The sequence below is a fragment of the Pseudorca crassidens genome, chromosome 2, assembly GCF_039906515.1.
Source record: "Pseudorca crassidens isolate mPseCra1 chromosome 2, mPseCra1.hap1, whole genome shotgun sequence".
In the NCBI taxonomy this organism is placed as follows: Eukaryota; Metazoa; Chordata; class Mammalia; order Artiodactyla; family Delphinidae; genus Pseudorca; species Pseudorca crassidens.
In genome coordinates, this window is record NC_090297.1 from 133,792,385 (window position 1) to 133,816,869 (window position 24,485).

General features: G+C 39.0%; 1 protein-coding gene across 2 annotated transcripts in view; it reads left to right on the forward strand.

The window, feature by feature from the left end:
* The first annotated feature begins 7,541 nt into the window (after positions 1–7,541).
* The window catches only part of RALGPS2 (Ral GEF with PH domain and SH3 binding motif 2), a 163,122-nt gene continuing 146,178 nt past the window's right edge, over positions 7,542–24,485 (forward strand). Inside the window, exon 1 of one of the 2 annotated variants that reach the window (XM_067728755.1) lies at positions 7,542–7,714. The gene's annotated coding sequence lies outside the window, so the exon portion shown is untranslated. The remainder of the gene's footprint in view (positions 7,715–24,485) is intronic. The other variant, XM_067728756.1, reaches the window with a different exon arrangement.

A 24,485-nucleotide genomic window follows, 5' to 3' on the forward strand; every position in this document is an offset into this window, starting at 1 on the left:
CCTTTCAGGGTTGTCCTGAGAACAAAATGAGGTAACATAGACATTTAATGTGTTGTCTGTATTGTAAATGCTCAATAAACATGAATCCAGAGATAGAGAGAGAGAGATTGAAAGAGAGATTGAGAGAGAGATTGTATGGTGCTCTCCAGGAGCTTACAGTCTATTTGGGGATACAAGAAACACACACTTGGTAAAACTGTATGTCATCACATAGTAAATTTCCAAAGTGAGAGAGTGATACCATGATAACCTCAGCAGGGGTTGGAGAGGGGAGATGTCAGTGTGAAATGTCAGACAAGAGGGACATGGAAAAGTTGCGCTGGAATGAAACGAATGGAAGTATATTTGGTGCTTAAGAGGAGAAATAAGTGTTTGCTTATTGAATGACTAAATCAAAGAATGGCCTGGCTAGTGTGTGGAGTGGTGTTAAGGTGAATTAGCACGGTGGACTGAGCTTATAGAAGTCCTTGGATGCCGCCTTAGTAAACCATAAGGAACTGGGGAGCTTTCAACTGGGAGGTGAGTAAGGGTAGAGAAGACCTGTGACATAATGAAAATAGTGGTGTAGGAGAAGGTGTGTAAAACTGCAAACAATTTATAAGGCTAAGGAGTAAATGGAAGGACGGAGAAGAGTTAACATTAAAGGAAGGAAAAGAGTTAACATTGATTCTAAAGCCTGTTAAAGAGAAGAAATGATGTGAACGGTGACTGAATAAGAAAAGTTTTCAGGTTAAAAAGAAAGTTCTTTTATTGCTGTCCTTGCTTTTATAAAAGCTATACATGCTTCTGGTAAAAAAAAAAAAACCACAAGACCAAACAATAGAAATATATAAAGTATATAGAGTAGAAAAATGAAAGTCCCCTCCTCCTCCCCCAATTCCGTTCTCCTGGGGTAACCATTGTGATAGTTTGTTTGCATAGCTCTCCAGGCTGATTTCTATGTATGCACCAACTTAAAAGGAAATGGGAGACTGGTATACACAGTTCTCTTCAACTTGTTTGGGTTCTTTTCCATGTTGGTTCATATACAGCTATGTTTTCATGTATGCAAGGAAACATTATAATTGTATTTACCCACTGCTGTACTGATGGATATTAAGTATTCCGATTTTTGCTGTTATAAACAATACTTAAAGAGCAGTCCTGTATAGTTCTTTGAATGTCACCACAGTATTTTTGTAGGACGATATCTATGTGTGAAATTGCTGGGTCAAAGGGTACGTACCTTAAAAATTTTCCTTGCTTTTGGCAAATTGTCCACTAAAGAGAGATGCTCATTTATACTCCTGCCATCAGTGTTTGACAGAGTCTGTTGTCCACATTCTGGCTAAACCTGAATATTATAAACCTTGTTAACTGGCCAGTCTATTAGGCAAAACATACCTTGTTTTAACGTGTCTTTCTCTGATTATCAGTAAGGGTAGACGTATTCTCATAAGTTTTATTTTTTTCCTGTGGTGATTTCAGTTTTGACCTTGTAGAGGTTGAACTGATGATAAGTGTCCTCATCTAGAGGCCATAGAGGAAATTAGACATGTGGTACTGAAGTCTGGGTAAGTTTCACCAGTGGAGCAGTGATAGTTGAAACAGTAAAGTCATAAAAATTCCCTGTATAATCGTAAAAAGAAGGGAATACAAGGCCCTTAGGAAACAGCGTTAGCAAAGAGGAAAAGAGAAAGCGCTAGAAACTGAGCAGTAAGCTCAGGTAGAAAGAAAGCTCAGTAGTTGTTGAGATAGAAGTAGAATCAAGATTGTGCTCTGACATGCTAACTGGTTAAAGGATTTTGGGTAAGTCTTGAATCTCTGAGCTGTAGTTTCCTCATCTCTAAAATAAAAACGTTGGATAAGATGTCCCTTTCACTGTAAAATTCATTGTTTCTATAATTTTAACCCAAGAGATGAGACGATTTCATGGGGGTAGTCAACAATTTTAGAAAGCATGTAGGATTTGGCAGTGAGGTGGTCATTTAAAATAATTAGGATGTTACAGTCTATGGATGGCTTATTGCTGCTTTTTTTGAAATTATAACTTTTTTTAAAAAAAGCTTTTTATTTGGAAATAATTTCAGATTTATAGAAAAGTTACAAGGAATACCCAAACACCGTTTACCCAGAGTCACCTATTGTTAACATTTTAGCTCTTTTGTTTTATAACTTTTGTTTTCTCTCTCTCTCTCTCTCTCTCTCTCTATATATATATATATGTGTGTGTGTGTGTGTGTGTGTGTGTGTGTATATTCCCCCCCCAACCTTACATACATCCTAGTCCTTTACTCCTAAATACTGCAGTATTTAGGGACATAATCACAGTACAGTTATGAATTTCAGTGATTTTAACGTTGATACAATACTTTAATCAATCTACCATCTGTTTTCCAATCAACCTAATAATGTGCTTTATAGAATTTTTCCCCTCCAGTAAAGGATCCGATCTAGTATCTCATGTTGCATTTAGTTGTCATGGCTCTTTAGCTGGGATATTTTCACAACTTTTGTCTTTTGTGGCATTGACATCTTGAAGAATACAGCCCCCACCCCCCTTAAAAAAACGACAACAGCAAGTTCCTCATTTGGGATTTATCTGATAGTTCCTCATTAGATTCCTCATTAGATTTCCTCATTTCCTCATTAGATGCTGTGTCCTCTGGGGATTGCATCTTGAGGCAAACAATGTCCATCTGTCCCTCATTCGTGATGTTAATTTTGATTACCTGGTCAAGGTTTTGTTCAACTTCTCCAGTGTATAATTACTGTTTTTCCTTCCTTGCAAGTGATAGGATGTCTATAGGAAGAATTCTAAGATGATGCAAATATCCTGTTCCTCATCAAAATTTCTCCCTACAGTTGGCATCCATTGATGGTTCTTGTCTTACCCAAACTTTGCTACTATGATTGCAAAGTGATGATTGCTCAACTCCAGTACTCCCTCCACATTTACCTGTTGGCATTCAACATTCTAGCATAAGCGAGAGTACTTCCTTCTTCTCTATTTATTTAATCTATTTATTACTGGTATGGATTTATGAACTCCTGTTGCTGTTTTTTAATTCTAACCTTAATTTGAATGCAGGGTATATGAGTATAAGGAAACTACTGTGATGACCATCACTGACAAAGATTCTCACCTTCCATTAAGTGTCTAGAACAATGCCTAGAATTTTTATAAAGGAAGTAGAATGCGATAATAATTTACTTATCTGGTAAACTCAATTTTCAAAATATAGAGGAAAATACGAAAGTAGGCAAATGGATTCTATACTAAGTAAATGCCCCAAAGTATCAGAGTTGCTTTAGCATTTTCTGAGGTTCTTTACTCCTACTTTATACATGTATTTTTAAAATATTGGTTATTTGGCTAGCATGTTAAGACAGTTCAAAGGGAGGTGTGAGTGTGCACACAATCAGTGCTGTAGCAGTGGTGCAAGAAGGGACAGCAGGGGGATCAGTCATTAGTACCGTCCAGATCAATTAGACTCAAAGGAGTGCAGGAACATAGTAGGCCATGATTATTTATTGTAGAGTGAAGGGTACTAAGTACTTCTAAGCTTCTGGGGACATCTTGGTATTACAGCTTTTGTATTTAAGACACCTCTGGGTCATTAGGTATAGGTTAAGCTACACCATGTTTTTGTTTTTGTTTTTGTTTTGCTATACGCGGGCCTCTCACTGTTGTGGCCTCTCCCATTGCAGAGCACAGGCTCCGGAGGCGCAGGCCCATAGGCCATGGCTCATGGACCCAGCTGCTCCGCGGCATGTGGGATCTTCCCGGACTGGGGCACGAAACCGTGTCCCCTGCATCGGCAGGTGGACTCTCAACCACTGCACCACCAGGAAAGTCCCTACACCACGTTTTATTAGTTTAAGGCAGAGAAACAAGTGATATTTCAGAAAAAACATCAATACAAGTGGTTTAAATGAAGCTATTACTAGCGCTTGCAGATTAAAACCTCAGTTATCTAGAATATCTAATCATGTTCAATCCCTCACTGCCCCCTTTCCTTACACTGCCATATAAATGAGGCATTACTGAAATTGTCCTTAAAGTTAATATTGAAAATTATTAGTTCATGCAAACATTTATTTATACACTAACTGGTCTCCCCAAGAGTTGTTCCAGAGAAACATTAATCTTAAGTAAATACATCCCTGCTGATCCACACCCTGCATAGAGTTGCCCTTGTGAGAGATAGCTCAGTCGTAAAATAAGGCCTTACGCCTTTTGAAATTTGTTGCTCATATTTGAACGGACTGGTGATTATCTTTGTTCTTCGTATCTTAGTATCTGTGGCATGTCTCTCTCGATTTGGGAATTGTGGCAGGCTCTCCTAGTAACTTGGTGTCAGTTTTCTGGAGAATGTCTGTCTATCCCTTCAAAGACCCCTGTGCATTTGAATTTTGGATATGCTACTTTGCCTATATTTTCAATCAGATTATCACAAACATAACAGATTGTTTCAAAATGTCCAGCCAATATATATATTTGAAAAAAAGGTTACAGCCCAGAGAAATAATAGATATATGTTATTACTGAAATTCTGTTGGTTGCAATAGAATTAGGTGTTACTGAAATAATCTTTCTTGTGACACCAGTTCGATTTTGTTTTGACAGCTGTAATGAGATGAGTTGTTTGTTGATTTGTTTTTTTTTTGCAGTGGTGGTCTCTTGTCTTTGAAACTGCTTGTTCTACATCTAAATGAGTTCCTTGGCTTATCCCTTGGAAATATATTGATGGACAGTAATAAAACTGTTACATAATGGTGATTCTTCTGAAACTACTTTTAAGCATATTGAATTCTTATTGATTTCCATTTTATATAATGGCATTTCTATTTTATACATTCGTACTTTTTGTTATACTAAGACTTTGCATATTTCTTGTCTTTGGCAAAAGCAAATGGAAAACATAAAGCAACTCAGAGAATTTAACAGTGATAAAAGATGCTCTGGTGAAGAAAATTCGCTGCTCGTACTCTTTGGGTGTAAGAAGTCATTGTTTTCATTTACATATCAGTGAATCGGAAGGGACACTGACTTTCTAAAATAATTTCTAACCTATGGCAAAAACAAAAAAGACATTGAGAATGAACTTTTTTCTGTATTTTTATACACAAATTCTTAACCTTAACCAGGTTCAGAAATTTGAACTTAACATAACTCTAAAAGTTAATAAAAATACTATTTTACAAGTTATTAACATAAGAAATTCAGTATGTATAAGAATTTAGTATCTCCATGGCCTAGCTTCATGAGTCACATGGCTTTTTCTCTTCAGAGTCCAAATGAAAACTTCACTGCTCTTACAGTAAACTGTGAAAATTATTGGCAGATGTGGGAACACAGGCTCATTTATTTTTATGAAACCCTAATTCAAGTTTAAAGTAGTTGCAAGACATTTATACAAAATAGAATTCCCTGTTGTTCCTCAGTTTTCCCATTTTTTAAAAAGCAGTGATAATGGGATATATATACATATATGCTTATAAATATGTACATATATAATTGTATGTATTACTGTCGGCACATAGCCATCTACCTTTTCCTTAATCTTTTTTTTTGCCACTTCTTTTTTTTAAATTTTATTTTTATACAGCAGGTTCTTATTAGTTATCTATTTTATACAAATTAGTGTATACATGTCAATCCCAATCTCCCAGTTCATCCCACCCCCACTGCTTTCCCCCCTTGGTGTCCATATGTTTGTTCTCTGCATCTGTGTCTCTATTTCTGCCTTACTAACACTTAAAAAAGATTAAATATTTACCCAACTTGATTTACCCAACTGGAAGGATTTTTCCTCCAATTGCTAATTCTCTTTGCCTGTTGTTCCTTTGGAACCTGAAGCAATTAACATCTAGGGGAAAACTTCTTGTATGCATCATACATTTCTCCCCTTTTCACCAGTAGTCTGTTTTCCTTTTTTTTTGTGCCTTGGTCTATTCTCATTTGAAAGATTTTTGGTTTTTTTTGTTTTGTTTTGTTTTTTTGTGGTATGTGGGCCTCTCACTGTTGGGGCCTCTCCCGTTGCGGAGCACAGGCTCAGCGGCCATGGCTCACGGGCCTAGCCGCTCCGCGGTATGTGGGATCTTCCCGGACTGGGGCACGAACCCGTGTCCCCTGCATCGGCAGGTGGACTGTCAAACACTGCGCCACCAGGGAAGCCCTTTTGTTTTGTTTTGGTTTTGGTTTCTCTGCTTCTAGTGAGCTCATCATGATTCTTTTTAAGACTTTCTTTAAGAGTAAATGAAATAAAAATGAAGAACCATGAACTTAACGTATGTTTTTTTTTCTGTTGCTTTTGTTTTTTAACCTACCTTTGGGTGTGGGGTGGGGGAGAGGGAGGCTTTAAAGAAGTAACTATTTGAAAGAAAGGGGTTGAAGGGCATTCAAGCTTCCCTAACTAGAGTGAAGGGCTATGACACAAGGCAATCAAAGCAGGAAATAATTAGCATTCTTCAATATCATGATTAATCCATTCTGTTTAGTGGTTATTAAAGAGAGGAAAGAAACCAAATGAGAATAATTTTGGCCCTTTCATGTTTTATGCACAATGCTGGTACACAGTATTCCTTCCACATTCTACTGCATATTGCCTAGAGAAAGGGCTGCAGATTATCCAATAATCATCCATTTCTAAACGGTCTAATGATAGCATATACAAAGGTGCCTCACTTAAAACCTTCCATTTATAGTCACACTGCATCAAATGGTGCTAATTCTAAGTAGGCCACCGCATACAGTGCACCCTCCGAAACAACACCCTTTCACAGTTTAACCAAATCCATTCCTTTTTCATTCACAGGAAAGACTTAATATTTCAGAATCTTGTTCTTGCATTCAACGTGAAAAGACTGCTCACCTGGAACTCATCAATTTGAGACCCAAGGGATGCCAGATTTCTGTCATTTGCTCATTAAGCCAAGGGCATCACACAAAGGCCTACTTCTAACGCCTCTCGAATCTTAATATGTGAGAGTATTGATCACTATAATTTATGATCCTACGGCAGTGGGGTGGCTCTTCACATTTGGAACCCCCTCACTTGTGCGCAGCGACTTCTAAAAACACGGCTGGCGCGGGCAGGATATTTGATCTGGAGCCCAAGTGTTTCCAGACTTTGTTCTCTGGCCTTAAAGAAGAGGTGCCTGCGCTGAAGGAGACGGCCACCACAGGGGATTTCACCGTGGAGGGCCGGATGCGGGGAACGGATGGCGGAGCTGCTGCGGGGGCCACACCTGTCCGTCCGCCAACCCTTCCCGCCCCCTCGTTTGGCCGGTAGCGGCCCCTCCTTTGGGCGGGCACCCAGCAGAGGGACTGCGGCTGTTGGCGCGCGCCGCGGCCGCGGGCCCCCAGCAGCAGTTGGTCTCCGCACAGCTGAAGAGCCGCTAGCTGGGCGCGCGCCGGGAAGACCCCGCCGGCCGCGGCGCTCAGGGCCCGCGCGAGCGCGCTCGGTTGGTGCGCGAGCGCGGCTCCGCCCCGCCTGCTCGGCGCGCGCCCCCGCCCAGTCCGCTCTCCTCCCCCACCCCCGGCGCGGATGGGGTGGATCCAGCTCACTCCCCTCCCCTGAGCGGCCGCGGTGGCGGCCGGCGCTGAATGAGAGACGCCGACTGCTCCGGTCGCCGAGCGCTAGCCTAGGCGGCGGCGGCTGCAAAGCGGCGGAGCGGGGGGGCCGGCGCCGTCTTTCCAATCTCCGAAGCGTCTGCCGCGGCTGCACAGGTCGGTGCCCTCGCCGTGGGCCTGGTGCGGAGCCTCGGTGGGCGGTGCGGGGGAGGGAAGGTGGGAGCGCTGCGCCCCGCCGGGCTGCGCGGAGCCGCAGCGGCGGCGGCGGCGGGGCGGGGAATGGCGGCGGCTCGGGCGCTGCGGTGTGTTGATCTCCCGGCCGCGGGCCCCGGCGCTGCTCGACCCCGGCGCGGAGAGAGAGCTGCGGAGCTTGGGCTGAGGGAGGAGGGGGGCCGGCGTCTGGGAACCCAGGGCCGCGCCTCCCTCGGCGGCTCGCTCTCGGCGTCAGGAGGCGGCCATGGGGTCCCGGCTCCGGGTCTCTGTCCCGAGGCCGGGGGCGCGGCGACCCTCCGAGCCCGCCTCGCCTCCCTCTCTCCTGGGTGGCGGAAGCCCCCGGGCTCCGCCCGCGCTACCCTGGCGCCCAGCGGCGCCTCAGCCTCCCTTCAGGTGAGCTGGAGCTGGGACTCCGGGAGCCGGGACCCGCCGAGCCGGGCCACACCCCCTCCCCGGCCCTAGCAGCTGCGCCCCCGAAGCCCGGCCGCCCAGCTGGCCGCCTGCGGACCCGCAGTCTCGCGGTCAGGGTGACCTGTTGCGGAGCGGTCCGTAGCCCTAGTCGCTCGCCGGCCTCGTACCCAGAGGGGCGGTCCTGCGCTGGCCCCGGGCCGGGCGCGCGGCAGGACGCGGGGCCTGGAGCGCTGCCCGAGATCCGGTGCTGTACCGCTAGGAACGGGCGTATTGAAAAAAAGAAGAGGTTCCCCACGATCTGATCAAACAGTTGCAAATATCCGGGATTCTACTGCAGTATCGGATTAGGCAGGCTCATAAACACCATGCTTTGGAGGTGATTTGCAAAAAACCCGAGACAGGAGTGAGAAGCTGTTATCTGTATCTGGAAAATAGCAGTAAACCTGTGCGGAGCTACATTATCCCCCACCTGCCCCCATCAAAGCGCTTTTCCTGTAGCTGTGTTGTAGACGCAGGCCAGTTTCAGTGTACGTGGGCGTGTTTGGGAAGAAGCTGCGAGCTGATAGGAGGTACCTAAGTACAAATGTTAATTTGTTTTAACTGGGAGGGGTGAGGGAGGAGGAAGAAAGGGCACTGATGTTAGCTGTGGAGGAGGGGCCATTGAAACACTAAATTTCTGTTTAAGAGAGCGCTAAAAAGGAATATCGAATACCTGGCGTTTAAGACCGTAAAGTAGGAAATACAGGCAGCAATTAATTGAGCTTTATCTTTTACATGCCCTGGGTTTTAAAATTTCAACGCTATAGTTGCTGTAGAGAGCTTTGTTTTCGTACCAGTGTTTATGAGTTGGTGTTTTTCTGTATTCCCCATCAGATCGACTTTGTGTAAGTCTCTCTGAAGATGACCATCAGAATTTTGGGAAACTTTTCGATCCGTGCAGCATAGTATTACAGTCATAGCAAGTCATAGCTTGCTAGCTGTAAAAGCCTGTTCCATCCAGATAATTATGCTTATCCTAGTGCTGTAAAATCATAATGTATATTACTGTTACTGCTGCATATTTTACTGTAGACTTTAGAATTATAAAGGAACTTATCCAAACAGTGTTATTTTAATAAAAAGAATCTCTTACTCAAGCTCTGTAGGCATAAAGTTTATCATCTAGCTTCAAAGATTTGGAAAGTACTTGTCTTACTAGCTTAAGGGACATGTGTAAGGACCTAAGATGCCTTTTTGAATAAATAATTTTAACATAATTTATTTTAAACTTAGATTTTCTCTTTTTAAAATTCAGTATAATAATTTTGAAATGGCAAGATCTACGTTTTTTTCATTTGATTCATTCATTGACCTTTCTTTCAATTAATTTGAATTTGACTTTAAAATACTCAGGGTGGGACTCTGGAAATATTGTTCATTTTGGCTAAATTATTCCAGATTGCAACAGAACTTTAAAGATAGTGCTGTGTTATCAATATTGCAACATGCTTTTCTAATGTATATTTTGATTATCAGGAAGAACAGACCAAAATCTCCTGAGGGAAAGTATAACTACTATGAAACTGGCTTCGTTAATCTTTTACTTTGTGTACTTTTATTATACACGTGAGTGATGTATTTGTGTGTGTTTATGTATCCAGTTCTTGTCTTTTTCAGCTTTTTGTGTCATTACAGTTGAGATAGTAGTTTTTTGTAGTGAATGATGGATAGATGTACAGGTGAAATTGTTCTGTTGCAACTGAAAACACTTCAGCTTTTGTCCAGAGGTCCAGTTTGTTCATTCATTCATTCTACACATGTTTATTGGGTTCCTATTTGGTGCCAGTTAGTTGTCTAGATGTTGGTGATACAACAGAGAAAAAGGTCTGTGCCCTGATGGAGCTTAAAGGGTAAGTAGGCAAAAATAGTCTACTGCTTCATTGTCAGATAACACTGTTTAGTGTTAGTTTAAAAGTTTCAGAAGTAAAAACCCCTCTGATGAGTTTTTTTGATTAAGGATATTTGTTGTGTTTTTCCTTCTAAGAATAGTGGGAATTATTACTCAGTGAACAAAAGCATTAAGACAGTTGTTTTAAAAATATGCTGATGTTTATGTACTTTGGGTATCTGGTTCCCAAGTACACCAAAAATAAACATTCTACCTGCAGTCACATGGTGCACAGTTTACATGTGGTTAAACAGCTTTATTCTTTTGGTTTATATAGTTAAATGTTTGCTAAAAATGCTCTCTTGACACTTGTTTATAAGGGAGTCTAATTCTTTTTTTTTTTAAGTCTAAATTTTAAAAAAAATCATCTTTTCTTCTTCTGGCTGTGTATGTGTGAGTGGACCAAGGTCTCGTTGTTCTTCCTTAGAATCTGATAACCATTATCACTAAAATCAGAATTTTGACTGAAAGTGATAGTTGTTTTTTTAAATTAAAATATGACAAACATTGGTGTAGTTCTTCACCGATTACAAAGCTTTTTAATATATATTATCGATACTTCAATGTTTTGGTACTTCTTATTTACAGGAGTGCCAACAATTAACACTGACCTTAGGTAGGCATTATTATCTCCATTTTAGATGAGGAAATGGGTTTAAAGATGTTAGCACACCACCGATAAGCAAGCAGTGAACCTAAACCCAAGTTGTAGCTCTTACTATAATGCGGTGCACCACCTGGGGAGTGTGGATGGGGAGAGCAGCAGCATCCAGTGCTATACTACAGCTACTAGCCTGCTTTTCCAGAAATTTCAAAATAATTTTTAAACTTTAAGCCCAACAGTTAATTGAGATTTAATTAATTGAATTTGTTTTCTTTTTGTGAGTTAAACTTTAAGACCTACTTAAAATCTAAAAGTACTGCTTTTTTTGCTATATAAAAAAAGGCAGTTTGGATTCACTTCTAATTATAAGTGTTTTGAGAATAAGACATTAAAATCAGTCCTCTTTTCTGAATATGAGGTTTTTATTGTGTAACAACTGTATTTGGAATAAAACGTTGCTTTAATCTGGATGCTACATTTTTTTAGTTATTCAGTTTTCAATAAAAAGATAATTCAATAGCCTGAAACTCTGGTTTAGGGTTTCTCTTTAGTGAGAAAATGAAGATCGGATGCGAATAATTTCGGTAACTTGGAATTAATCTGGAATCTTTCTTGATTAACATCTTGAACTTTTGATTTAGGAAAACTTTTAACTATGTAATAGGAATAAAAACACTGGAGTTTGAAGTGTGTGACATCCACCTGTTCTATGGAGAGAAAAAAGTTTGTATAAATTTAGTCAGTCACTTTAATAAGTAATGGCTAGTTAGGGATGTAGGAAGAGTATGAACAGCAATGTTCATAGGACTTAGCTTGACGGTGCCTGACAGTTTATGTATGCCACTACAGGGAACTTTGGTACTGGCTTTTGAATGATACATGGCTTTAGAGTATGAGAGGCTTAAAATGAAGCTCTCACCTTGAGCTTAATTGGTACCCTTCTGTTATCTTATTTACATAAACTTTTCTCAAAACAGATTTTTCCTTTTTATCTCGATTTCCTTTTTGTTGACTCTTGGACAGCCCTTTTCTGAAAACCCTACTTAAACAGCATCCCCATTACACTCTACCCTCACCTTTATTTGTCTTCAGAACATTAATTTATCTGACATTATAGCATACATTGATTTTGTTTATTATCTTCTTCCCTCTGGATATAAACTTCATGAGGGCAGGGACTTAGTTTTGTTCACTGATGCATTCCGAGCACCTAGAAAAGTACCTGGCATAGTTAATACCCAGATAAAATTTGTGGAGTGAGTGAGTTAATTGGTATTAAATGATACAAAGCTCACTAGTTTTGTTTGTTCTTTGAAAAAAAAATTAACTTTTGACTTTAAATAATAGAACTGTGCAGTTAAAAAGAAATCTGTACTATAAGACTTAAAATGAAGAACACCACTCCCCTGTACAACTTTCCCTGCCAGGTCCTGCTCCTAGAGCAACCATTTTTGATACTTTTAGCTGTTTTTTTTTAATAATATTTACGTCCATATTTTAAGATATTACTTGTTTTTCAATTTTAGATATCTGTTGGCTTCCTCCTGTGGAAGATGAGTCTATCTATGGTTTTGGGTTCTTATGCCACCTGAAGTTCCTCTCCCTTTATCTCCTAATATAGTTATAGCATGCTGTTTATTGTTTGCATTATTATGATTTTGTATGCATGTTTATTGTTGAACTGTGCAGTGTACTATGATGATATTTCTTGGAGTTAAAATTTTTTCTTTTTTGTTTTTTGCTTAGTTTCCTATTTGTCTCTGTTTTTTTCTTCCCCAGAAACTGTCTCAGTATGTTCAAACACATCAGGTAACTGATCATTCGATTTTTTTTTAATTGGAAAAATCCCAGGGCTCTCCATCCTTTTGCTCAGACCTGCAAGGGGGCTCTCCACTCTGCTTGGTCTTAGCTTGTGATTTCCCTTCATGATTCTGTGAATTCTCTTTGCCTTTTCCCTGCATTAGAGCCTATGGTCTCTCGATCCATGTCTTCCTCTTTCTCCAGTTTACCCCTTTGTTTTGGTGAAATACATCCCTCAGTAACTTTCAAGAAAGGATATTTGAGGAGGTGAAATTTTTGAGATGTTTGTATTGCTGAAAATATCTTCTTTCTACCCTGACACCTGGTTGATAATTTGGCTGGTCTGGGTATAGAATTATAAGGTGAAATAATTTTCCCTCAAAATTTAAGGGATTGTACTATAATTTTTGAAAAGTCTTATGCCCTTTAGTCTTCATCCTTTATATGTGACCTTTTTCTGTTAAGATCCTTTCTTTGTCATCAGTCTCTGATATGTCTCTGATGTTGTATGGGTCTTGTGTGGATCTTAACTTCATTCTTATGCATGGGACTTAGTGGGCCTTTTCAACCAGCAGTGTCCGTATTAGATGAGAGCGGAGATGATCTAGTACAAGACTCAAGCCAGTTTTTTCTTTAAAGGGCTGAATAGTAAGTATTTTAGGCTTTGTGGGCAGTACAGTCTCTGTCACTACTACTCAGCTTTGCTTTTGTAGCGTGAAATCAGCCATAGACATAGACTTGTGGCACAGGTGGAAGGATTAGCCTTTGAACTTTACTAGGAGTACGGAGAGTTTGTCTACAGAATTGGGAGAGAAGAACAGAATATATGGAAAGACATGATGGTGGTAGCTTGAGGAAGTTCTCATCTGAGGTTTTCTGTTAATGTATGAGAAGCAAGATCATTAGCTGAGAGTAGGGAAGAATGGGAGTATGTATTGGAGGTTTGACAAGAGGGAAAATATGTGACATAATCATCAAAGAGTGGGAAGGGGAATAGAATAGAGTAGAAGAGAATAGAATAGAGAAATATAGTGTGATTGCCAGTCAGCATTAAGGGCCTACTTGAGAGAGATGATCCTGAATTTCATGTTCCTGACTTCAATAGGAATACCTCTAAAATCTCATCAAGTATGACAGCTTACTGAAGGTTTTGTGTTTTTTTTTCCCTATCAGATAGGGTTTTAAAAATTAATCATCAGAACGATTTTCATACATAAGTACTATATACATATAAATGTGTATATTTTTATACATACAAACGTGGCCTGTATATAACTGCTTATTTCTAGAGAAATGCCAAAAGAAAGTACTATAATTTTTCCCAAATGCAAATTTTGATTTAGATATCATTCATTTATTCATTTTTTAAAAGCCATGGAGCATTTTCTGTGTTCCAGGAATAGTTCTTGGTGCTGGGGATACAGCTAAAGACAAAAACATTTGCCTTTATTACATTTATATTTTAACTAACTAACATAATTAAATTAAACGCAGAGACGTTAACAAGAAAGGAAAATTATGCAGAAAAGAGAACATAATAGATGTTATTAACTGTATTTTTTCAGCTTTAGTGAGGTATAATTGACAAATAAAATGGTAAGATATTTAAAGTATACAACATGATAATTTGATATATGTATACATTGTGAAGGTATTCCCTGCATTGAGTTAATTAATACACCTGTCACCTCATATAGTTTTCTTTTTTTTTTTTTTTTTGGTGAGAACACTAAAGTTCTACTTTTTAAGCAAATTTCAGTTTTACAATATAGTGTTATCAACTATAGTTACCATATGATATACATTAAATCCTCAGACTTTTTTCTTATAACTTTCTTATAACTGAAAGTTTATACTACCATTTTACCAACCTCTCCCTATTTCCCCTACCTTACTATAAGTTTTTGATAATATAACTAAAAAAGGTTAAGAAATACCTTCTAGTCTTAGTTTTGTAAGACTTTTTTCTTATAATATCATAAGTATTGCATTTTATCAAGTGCTTTTTCTGTATTGTTAGAAATAATCATATATATTTTCTCCATTAATCCGCTATAGGATGTATTACATTAATAGTTTGCATTATTGCGTCCAACCCTACATAGCTGTGTTGCATTCGTTTTTTTCTCCCTCTAACTGCTGAACTTGATTTGCCACTGCCTTAGAGCTTTTTAAAAATTTACTTTTATCAGTAGATAAATTTATCAGAGATTTATATGTATCTGTTTGACTTCAGAGTTGTGGTAGGTTCATAAAATGAGTTGTGAAGCTCTCCCTTTTTTTCTCTTCTCTGAAATAATTTTGTAACATAGGGATTATGTGCTCCTTGAAGGAACTATAGATGTAACATCGAAGGTGAAAAATAAAGTTTCTAGAGGAAAACATAGAAAAATATCTACATGACCCTATGGAAGGGAGAGGTTTTTGTTAAACAAGACATAAGGAATACCAGAAAAGAACGATTGATAAATTTTTCTTCATTAAATAAGAACTTATGTTCATCAAAGGATACTATTAAGAGAGTGAAAAGACAAGTGACACAGTGGAGAAAGTGTCTGCAATACTTACAGTACAACAGTGGACTTGTATCCAGAGTATATGAAAAATATACAAGTCAATTAAAAAAAATACAGGCAACCCAATTTTAAAACAAATGGGCAAAAGACCAGAAAAGGCATTTATGAAATGAATTATCCATATGGCCAAAGTGAAAGGTACTCACACATAATTTTCAGGGAATTGCAAATTAAAACTACCATGTGATATGAGTACATACCCACCAGAAATAGTATAAATGAAAAAAACCTGAAAATACTAAGTGTTGACAAGAATGGAAAGCACTTGGGACACTCATCCATTTCAGATGGCTTTGAAAATTGGTACAAACACTTTGGAAAATTCTTTAGGTAGCATCTGCTAAAGCTCTACATGTGTATGCCGTATGATCCATGAATTTCACTTCTTGATATAGACCCAACAGAAATCAATATATATGCACATCAAAAGACATGGACTTTAGAAGAAACATAGGGGTAAATTTTCATGACCTTGGATATGACACCAAAAACAGGAACAGCAAAACAAAAATGACATAAATTTTATTTCATCAAAATTTAAAGCTTGTCCTTCAAAGGACACCATCAGGAAAGTGAAAAGATAACCCACAAAATGGGAGAAGATATTTGCAAATCAAATATCTGATAAAAGACTTGCATTCAGAATACATTAAGAGCTCTTTAACAACTCAATAAAAAGAAAACCCAATTTAAAAACGGGCAGAGGATCTGAATAGGCATTTCTCAAAGAAGATATACAGTAAACACATGAAAAAATGCTCAACATCATTAGCTATAAGGGAAGTGAAGTTAAACCATGATGAGATACCCCTTCACACTACTAGAATGGCTAGAATCAAAAAGTTAGATGATAACAAGTATAGAGACGGATGTTGAGAAATTGAATCCCTCATCCACTAATAGGAATGTAAAATTGTATAGCTACTTTGGAAGATAGCATGGCAGTTCTTAAGATGATTAAACATAGAGTTACTATATGACCCAGCAGTTCTTTCCTAGGTATATACCCAAGGAAGATGAAAACATGTCTCCACAAAATATTGTTCACAGATGATTACGGCAGCATTATTCATTGTAGGCAAAAAAAATGGAAACAACTCAAATGTCCGTTACCCAACAAGTGAATAAACAAAATGTGACATATCTATACATTGGATTATTATTTAGCCCTTAAAAGGAGTAAGGTACTGATGCATGTTACATCATCAGTAAATCTTGAAAATATTATGCTAGGTGAAAGAAGCAGTCACAAAAGGCCACATATTATATGATTCCATTCATATGAAATGTGCAGAACAGGGAAATCTGTAGAGACAGAAAGCAGATTAGTGGTTGCTTGAGGTTGGGGCTAGGGAATGGGGAGGTCTAAGGAGTGTGGGGTTTCTTTTTAAATTGATAAGAATGTTCTAAAATTGACTATAGTGATAGTTCTACATGCCATTGAATTGTATACTTTTTTGGGGGGGCCGTGCTGCGCAGCTTGTGGAATCTTAGCTCCCCGACCAGGGATTGAACCCGGGCCCTCGGCAGTGAAAACTCAGAGTCCTAACCACTGGACCGCCAGGGAAGTCCCTGAATTGTATACTGTAAATGGGTGAATTACAACTCAAAGCTGATTAAAAAAAAACAAGACATGGCAAAAATAATCAGTGATGTGAGGACATTTTCACCATATTTAATTGAGAAAAGCAAGATAACAGAGGAATATATAAAACACCCATTTTAGTAAAACAAACAATAAAAACCCTGTGTGTGTGAGAGGGAGAGTATAAGTGATCTTGTAAAGCAGAAAATGTTGCACATCAAATGTAAACATTTGTTACCTAGTTGGTCTAAGGTAAAAAGGAGAGAGAGGGAAAGAAGGGAGAAAGTAAAGGAAAAGGGGTTGATTTAGAAAAAACAGCATTTATAACATCATTTCAGTTATGTAAAACATAAATCTTAAAATGGTAGTTGTCTATATGATGAGGTACCAGGGTTTTTTTTCTTTATCATGTTTTTCTGGGTTTGATCCTTTTTGTTTTATTAATATAACTATTTGAAACTAAATTAAGAAACAATACAAATAAAATAAGTTATGAAATCTGGAAAAATACAGCAGTTTTTTACATAATAGCTCCCAACTGGAAGCAAGCCAAATGTCCGTCAGCAGAATAATGGAGCAATAATTTGTAGTATGCTCTATACTGGAATATTATACATCAGTGAAAAAGAAGGAACTACTGCTATACTTAGCAAATGTGGGTGAATATCACAAAACGTTGAAAGAAACCAGACACAAAAGAGCATGTACTGTGTGATTCTCTTTTTGAAGTTCAGGAAAAGGTCAAACTCATCTATGTTGATGGAAGTCAGAGCAGTGGTTAGGGGTTCGGACTAGGGGAGCAAGACTTCTGGAGTGCTGGAATTGCTCTATATCTTTATCTGATTGGTGGTTGCATGCATGTCTACATAGTAAAAATTTATAAATACATTTCAGTATTTGTGTATATCTCAATAAGAAAAGTAAAACACTTTAAGCCAGAAAAAAAGAATAAGTTTTTAAAAATCTGGTGCTCATATAAAAAGTCTTTGTAGGGGCTTCCCTGGTGGTGCAGTGGTTGAGAGTCTGCCTGCCAATGCAGGGGACATGGGTTCAAGCCCTGGTCTGGGAAGATCCCACATGCCGCGGAGCGGCTGGGCCCGTGAGCCACAACTACTGAGCCTGCGTGTCTGGAGCCTGTGCTCCGTAACAAGAGAGGCCGCGACAGTGAGAGGCCCGCACACTGCGATGAAGAGTGGCCCCCGCTCACCGCAACTGGAGAAAGCCCTCACACAGAAACGAAGACCCAACACAGGAATAACAAATAAATTAATTAATTAATTAAAAAGTCATCTTCTTAAAAAAGAAAGTCTTTATATACTTCCAAGGTTAGTTATATCACTTCGAAAGACAGTTTCTCTCTACCCTCATTTTTAATGGCTGTATTGTATCACTTTGTGTGGGTGTATCATAATTTATTTAATCAATCTCTTAATGGACACTTAGGTTGTTTCTAACTTTTATATACTATGAAGAGTGATAGAGTTCGCTTTTTTTATACATATTCCTGTACTTTTTTGATGATTTCCTTTTTTTTTTTTAAATTTTATTATTTATGTTTGGCTGCGTTGGGTCTTCATTGCTGTGTGTGGGCTTTCCTAGTGGCATGCGGGGACTACTCTTCATTGCAGTGCACGTACTCCTCATTGCAGTGGCCTCACGTTGCGGAGCGCGGGGTTCAGTAGTTGCAGCATGAGGGCTCAGTAGTTGCTACATGCGGGCTTCAGTAGTTGTGGCGCATGGGCTTCGTACTTGTGGCTCGTGGGCTCTAGAGCCCAGGCTCATTAGTTGTGGCACGTGGGGTTAGTTGCTCCACAGCATGTGGGATCTTCCCGGACTAGGGCTCAGACCCGTGTCCCCTGCATTGGCAGGCGGATTCTTTTTTTTTTTTTAATATCTTTATTGGAGTATAACTGCTTTACAATGGTGTGTTAGTTTCTGCTGTTCCCCTCCCTCTTGGGTCTCCCTCCCACCCTCCCTATCCCACCCCTCTAGGTGGTCACAAAGCACCCAGCTGATCTCCCCATGCAGTGCAGCAGCTTCCCACTAGCTATCTGTTTTACATTTGGTAGTGTATATATGTCAGTGCTACTCTCTCACTTTGTCCCACCTTACCCTTCCCCCTCCCCATGTCCTCAAGTCCATTCTCTATGTCTGCGTCTTTATTCCTGTCCTGCCTCTAGGTTTGTCAGAACCATTTTTTGTTGTTGTTCAGGTTCCATATATATGTGTTAGCATGCAGTATTTGTTTTTCTCTTTCTGACTTACTTCACTCTGTATGACAGACTCTAGGTCCACCCACCTCACTACAAATAACTCAATTTCGTTTCTTTTTATGGCTGAGTAATATTCCATTGTACATATGTGCCACATCTTCTTTATCCATTCATCTGTCAGTGGACACTAATGTTGCTTCCATGTCCTGGCTATTGTAAATAGTGCTGCAATGAACATTGCGGTACATGACTCTTTTTGAATTACAGTTTTCCCAGGGTATATGCCCAGTACTGGAATTGCTGGGTTGTATGGTAGTTCTATTTTTAGTTTTTTAAGGAACGTCTATACTGTTCTCCATAGTGGGCAGGCAGATTCTTAACCTCTGCGCCACCAGGGAAGTCCCTCTGATCATTTCCTTTTGATGAATTTCTAAAAGGAGGATGGATTGCTGTTTGGAGGTTAAGTACATTTGTATTTTTGCCCATGGCGTATAATTGTTTCTCTGTACTCTTACTGACTTGGTGATTAGCTTTAAAAACATAAATATTGATCTGTAATGTAATAAATCCTCCTTGTTATAATTTGCATTTTTTAACTTTTTCAGTGAAGTTTATATTTTCATGTTTTCGGACATTTGTGTATAATTTCCTTTTCATATCTTATATTCTTATTGCTCAGTCTCTTAAAAGTCTTTTAAGGAGATAAGTCAGATAAACAAAAAGTACATAAAGATTAATACAGTTAACCTCAGAAAGAGAAAGACAAATACCATATGATATCACTTAACATGTGGAATCTAAAATAGGACACAAATGAACTTATCTATGGAGCAGAAACAGACTCACAGATACAGAGAACAGACTTGTGGTTGCCAAGGCGAGGGGTTGGGGGAGGATTGGGTGTTTGGGATTAGCAGATGCAAACTGTTAACATAGAATGGATAAACAACAAGGTCCTATTGTATAGCACAGGAAACTATTTTCAATATCCTGTGATAAACCGTAATGGAAAAAAAAAATACAGTTAACCCATAACTTAAGAAATGAAACATAACCAGTGCAGTTGAAGCACCCTGTTATTTAACATGTTAGAGCTCTTTATGTATGAAGAATATTGTTTTTGTTGGTTGTTGTAGATCTTTTCCCTATTTTATTTTTTTGTCACCTCACTTATTTTATTAAATCTAAGTTGACTTCAGTTGTGAGATACACTGTGTAACAACAGTTAAGGATAGAAATATGCTGTCAGTTAAACCATGACACTCTGTTAGTTTTAAGAGGCATCCTGATTTCAGAGATGTTAAAAGATGAGAAAATATTCATCCTAGAATTGATGCAATACATGTGTTCTGCTGTCTATGTGTGTCATGTTTTCTTTAGTCAGATTTATCAGTCTTCTACTCTTTCTGTTTTTCTGTTATCAGTCCAAGACTTTCCTGTGCCAACATTAAAAAAAACTCACCTATGTTTACTTCTTGTGTTTTTATGCCTTAAATGTTTTTCATCTTTAATTCATCCTATTTATTTTAATGAAAGATCTAATTTTTGTCTTTTTATCCAAATAGCCAGTTGTCATAAAGTTAAAGGACACTCACAGTTTTTTGATCGAGGAATGAATGATATATTCAGATGTACTTGTTTGAAAAATAAGGCTATGGATTTTGGTTGGGTTTAGTCTAAAAATTATCAGTTGGATTATCTATTAAATATATATATATATATATATATATATATATATTTTTTTTTTTTTTTTTTCGGTACACGGGCCTCTCACCGTTGTGGCCTCTCCCGTTGCGGAGCACAGGCTCCGGACGCGCAGGCTCAGCGGCCATGGCTCATGGGCCCAGCCGCTCCACGGCACGTGGGATCTTCCTGGACCGGGGCACGAACCCGTGTCCCCTGCATCGGCAGGCGGACTCTCAACCACTGCGCCACCAGGGAAGCCCTGACTTGCTTCTTTTTGTCAACAGTATTTCTGAATGTTTTCTGTGAGCCCAGTACTTGTGAATGTTACCATAGAAGAATAAGTTTTAGATCTTGCACTCATTGTTTACATCTTCTTGGTGAGAGATGAAGTCTTTTATGTGAGTGAAACCACAGTAAATAACATGAGATCATATGTAGTTATGTGTCAGATTGAAGAGCAGTTTGCAGGAGCGGAGGGAGGCTCAGTGAGGGCAGGAGTGGTCCTTAAGAAATGTGTTTCATTAAGGTGGTAAGAACTTAAATATTGGGGAACAGCATTACTGAAGATATAGTAAAAGAAATTAGTCTTTTTGGCATGCTTTGGATTGAAGGGTTTTTGGAGTGATGGAGTGGGAAATAACTTGGTAAAATGGGCAGGTTATTCAGTCCTTAGAAGTAAAGCAGATTAAAATTTAAGGGGTAGTACATACTGTTAATAACTTAGCTTCTCACTCTGTTTCCTTTCTTCTTAAGGCTGTAAATTGATAATTTGTAAATGAAGACTGGAGGGAAAATCCAAACTGTTTAGAACCAGTGTTCTTTTAAAAAAAGGGAGAGGGGCTTCTAGTTATATATGTATTAGGTAATCTTCCCAACAAGAAGGTTTAAAACAATATTGATAGCAAAGTAACATTAATAAGTTATATGTTTACTTTTTCCTTTCTGTCCCTATGACTTGGTCTTAGCTAATTAGGTAGCAGAAGGTTTTCAATTCAAAACTTTCCTCTGCCATTAAGAAAGCCAAAAGGTGTAGGGTTGAACTCATCTGCAGAAAGAGTTTTAGAGGTATAATGTTGAAGATTTGAACTTAAGGGAACTAGCAGTACTGTTGAAGCCGTCTGTGGGCAGCAAGGGCAGCTGTGAATTGGCTGTAGTAATAGTGTCAACATATCTAGCCCCCCTCTTCTGCTTCAGTTCAATGTGGCGTAATAGACATAGCTATAGGAATGGATAGGGTTATTGATGTTTACTACTTCTGTCTCTGAGCAGAATTGAAAATGATAGATGGCAATGGGTTTTTCCTTCTCTCAGTCATAATACTGTTGCTGTAGTATGGCCACCCTTGACTTAACAGTTGCTGGGCCTGTGTCCCATGTCTTACTTGTGTGACCCTGTAAATTATATGATCTCCTTAATAACAACCAAAATTTGTATTTATAACTCCTTAATTACACTATAACTAAATAGATTAAAAATACTGAAAAGACTTTTGAGCCCCAGATTAATGGTGACTTAGCTGACTCAGTGTCCTAGACATGTGTTTTATAATTCTGGTGTGCCTACAGTTCCTTTGAAGGAAATCTCCTTTTTCCACAGTACACTGCAGAGGAACAGACTTTAATAGCTATGTTTTTAACCATATAGAACTATATTGCACCTGATTGGTCCAGGAGTGGGCATTTGACCTAAGGGCTGTTAATCTGTAAACCAGCTAACAACCTAGGATTGTCTGATGGGGGAAATTACAGCCATTTATAGGAAACATGGAGTTAATTTGCCATTGAGCCATGGGAGCTGATGCTGGAAGGATACATTCGTGTAGAATCCTGTAAAACTAAAGTTTAAGAGACTGGAAAGTAAGTATAAGCAGAAGCTATGAGTACAGAAATGATAAAGGAGTTGAGAAAGCCAGTGGGTAACCAGAAAAGAATATGGGGCATCTGTCCGAGAGAAGCACAAAGCTGTAAGCAAGAAACCATGTGGTGAGAGAAAGACAGGCACAGAGCCTGAGATTGAAGATTCTGCTTTCTGGCTCTGTAGATACTCTTCTTCCATTACCTCTAGTACGTCTGTGGCTCCTGCCCTTCTTGAGACGACATCCAGTTTTTTCCCAAGAAAGAATGCAGGCTTTGGGGTCAGACTTCTGGCAGTCAAATTCTGGTTATGTCTTTTACTATCTGTGTGACTTGGGCAGGTTGTTTTAATTGCTCTGTCTCATTCCTTATCTGTAAAAAGTGAGCATCGTAAATCCTTTCCTTTTGGGGTTGATGTGAAGATTAAATGAGATGACACATACAAAGCTTTTACAACAATACTAAGACCATAATATATACCTAAAATTATATTTGGGGTAACTTGAATGAATTTCTTGCAAGTAAAAGAGCCTAAGTAGTTAATTTACTTGTAGATTCACTTAGAGAAGTGCAACCCAGTGTGTGGGTTGGTAAAGATTATTTTAGGTAGTGTATAGGGCATTAAAAAATACTGTCTTATTCATTGTGAATAATAGGACTTGTTATATTTACAGGCATACCTTGTTTTACTGCACTTTGCTTTATTGCACTTCACAGATACTTTGTTTTTTTACAAATTGAAGGTTTGTGGCAACCCTGCATTGAGCAAGCCTGTTGGTGCCATTTTTCCAACAGCATTTTCTCACTTTGTGTCTCTGGGTCACATTTTGGTAGTAATCCTCACAATGTTTCAAGCTTTTTCATTATTATATTTGTTATGGTGATCTGTGGTCAGTCATCTTTGATGTTACTATTGTAATTGTTTTGGGGCACCACGAACCTTACCCCTGTGTAAGATAGTGAACTTAATAAATGTTGTGTGTGCTCTGACTTCTCCACCAACTGGCCATGGCCCACCCCCAGCCCCGCTGGTCTCTCTCCCTCTCTTGGGGCCCCCCCTATTCCAAGAAAGGGTATTGAAATTAGGCCAGTTAATAACCCTACATTGGCCTCTAAGTGTTCAAGGGAAAGGAAGGGTCGCACATCTTTCCCTTTAAATCAGAAGCTAGAAATGATTAAGCTTAGTGTGGAAGACATGTTGAAAACTGAGATAAGAAGTGAAACAGCCTTATTGTTCATAATGGAGAAAGTTGTAGTGGTCTGAACCGAAGATCAAACCAGCTACAGCATTCTGTTCAGCCAAAGCCTGATCCAGGGCAAGGCCCTAACTCTCTTCAATTGTATGAATACTGGGAGAGGTGAGGAAGCTGCAGAAGAAAAGTTTGAAGCTAGTAGAGGTTGGTTCATGAGGTTGAAGGAAAGAAGCCGTCTCTATAACGTAAAAGTGCAAGGTGAAACAGCAAGTGCTGATGGAGAATCTGCAGCAACTTAGCCAGAAGATCTAGCTAACTAAGATAATTAATGAAGGTGGCTACACTAAACAGCACATTTTCAATGTAGACAAAACAGCATTCTATTGGAAGAAGATGCCATCTAGGACTTTGATAGCTAGAGAGGAGAAGCCAATGCTTGGCTTCAAAGTTTCAAAGGACAGGCTGACTCTACTGTTACCAGCTAATGCATCTGGTGGCTTTATTTATTCATTCATTCATTTATTTTTGGCTGCACCACATGGCTTGTGGGATCTACTTTAAATTGAAGCCAGTGCTCATTTACCATTCCAAAAGTCCTATGCCCCTTAAGAATTATGCTAAATCTACTTTGCCTGTGCTTTACAAATGGAACAACAAAGCCTTAAGGGTAGCGCATCTCTTTCCAATTTTTGTTTGTTTTTCAAAACAACTTTTTATTGAAGCATGGTTGATTTACAATGTTGTGTTAGTTTCAGGTGTACAGCAAAGTGATTCAGTTATATATATTCATTTTCAGATTCTTTTCCATTACAGGTTGTTACAGGATATTGAATATAGTTCCCTGTGCCATATAATAGGTCTTTGTT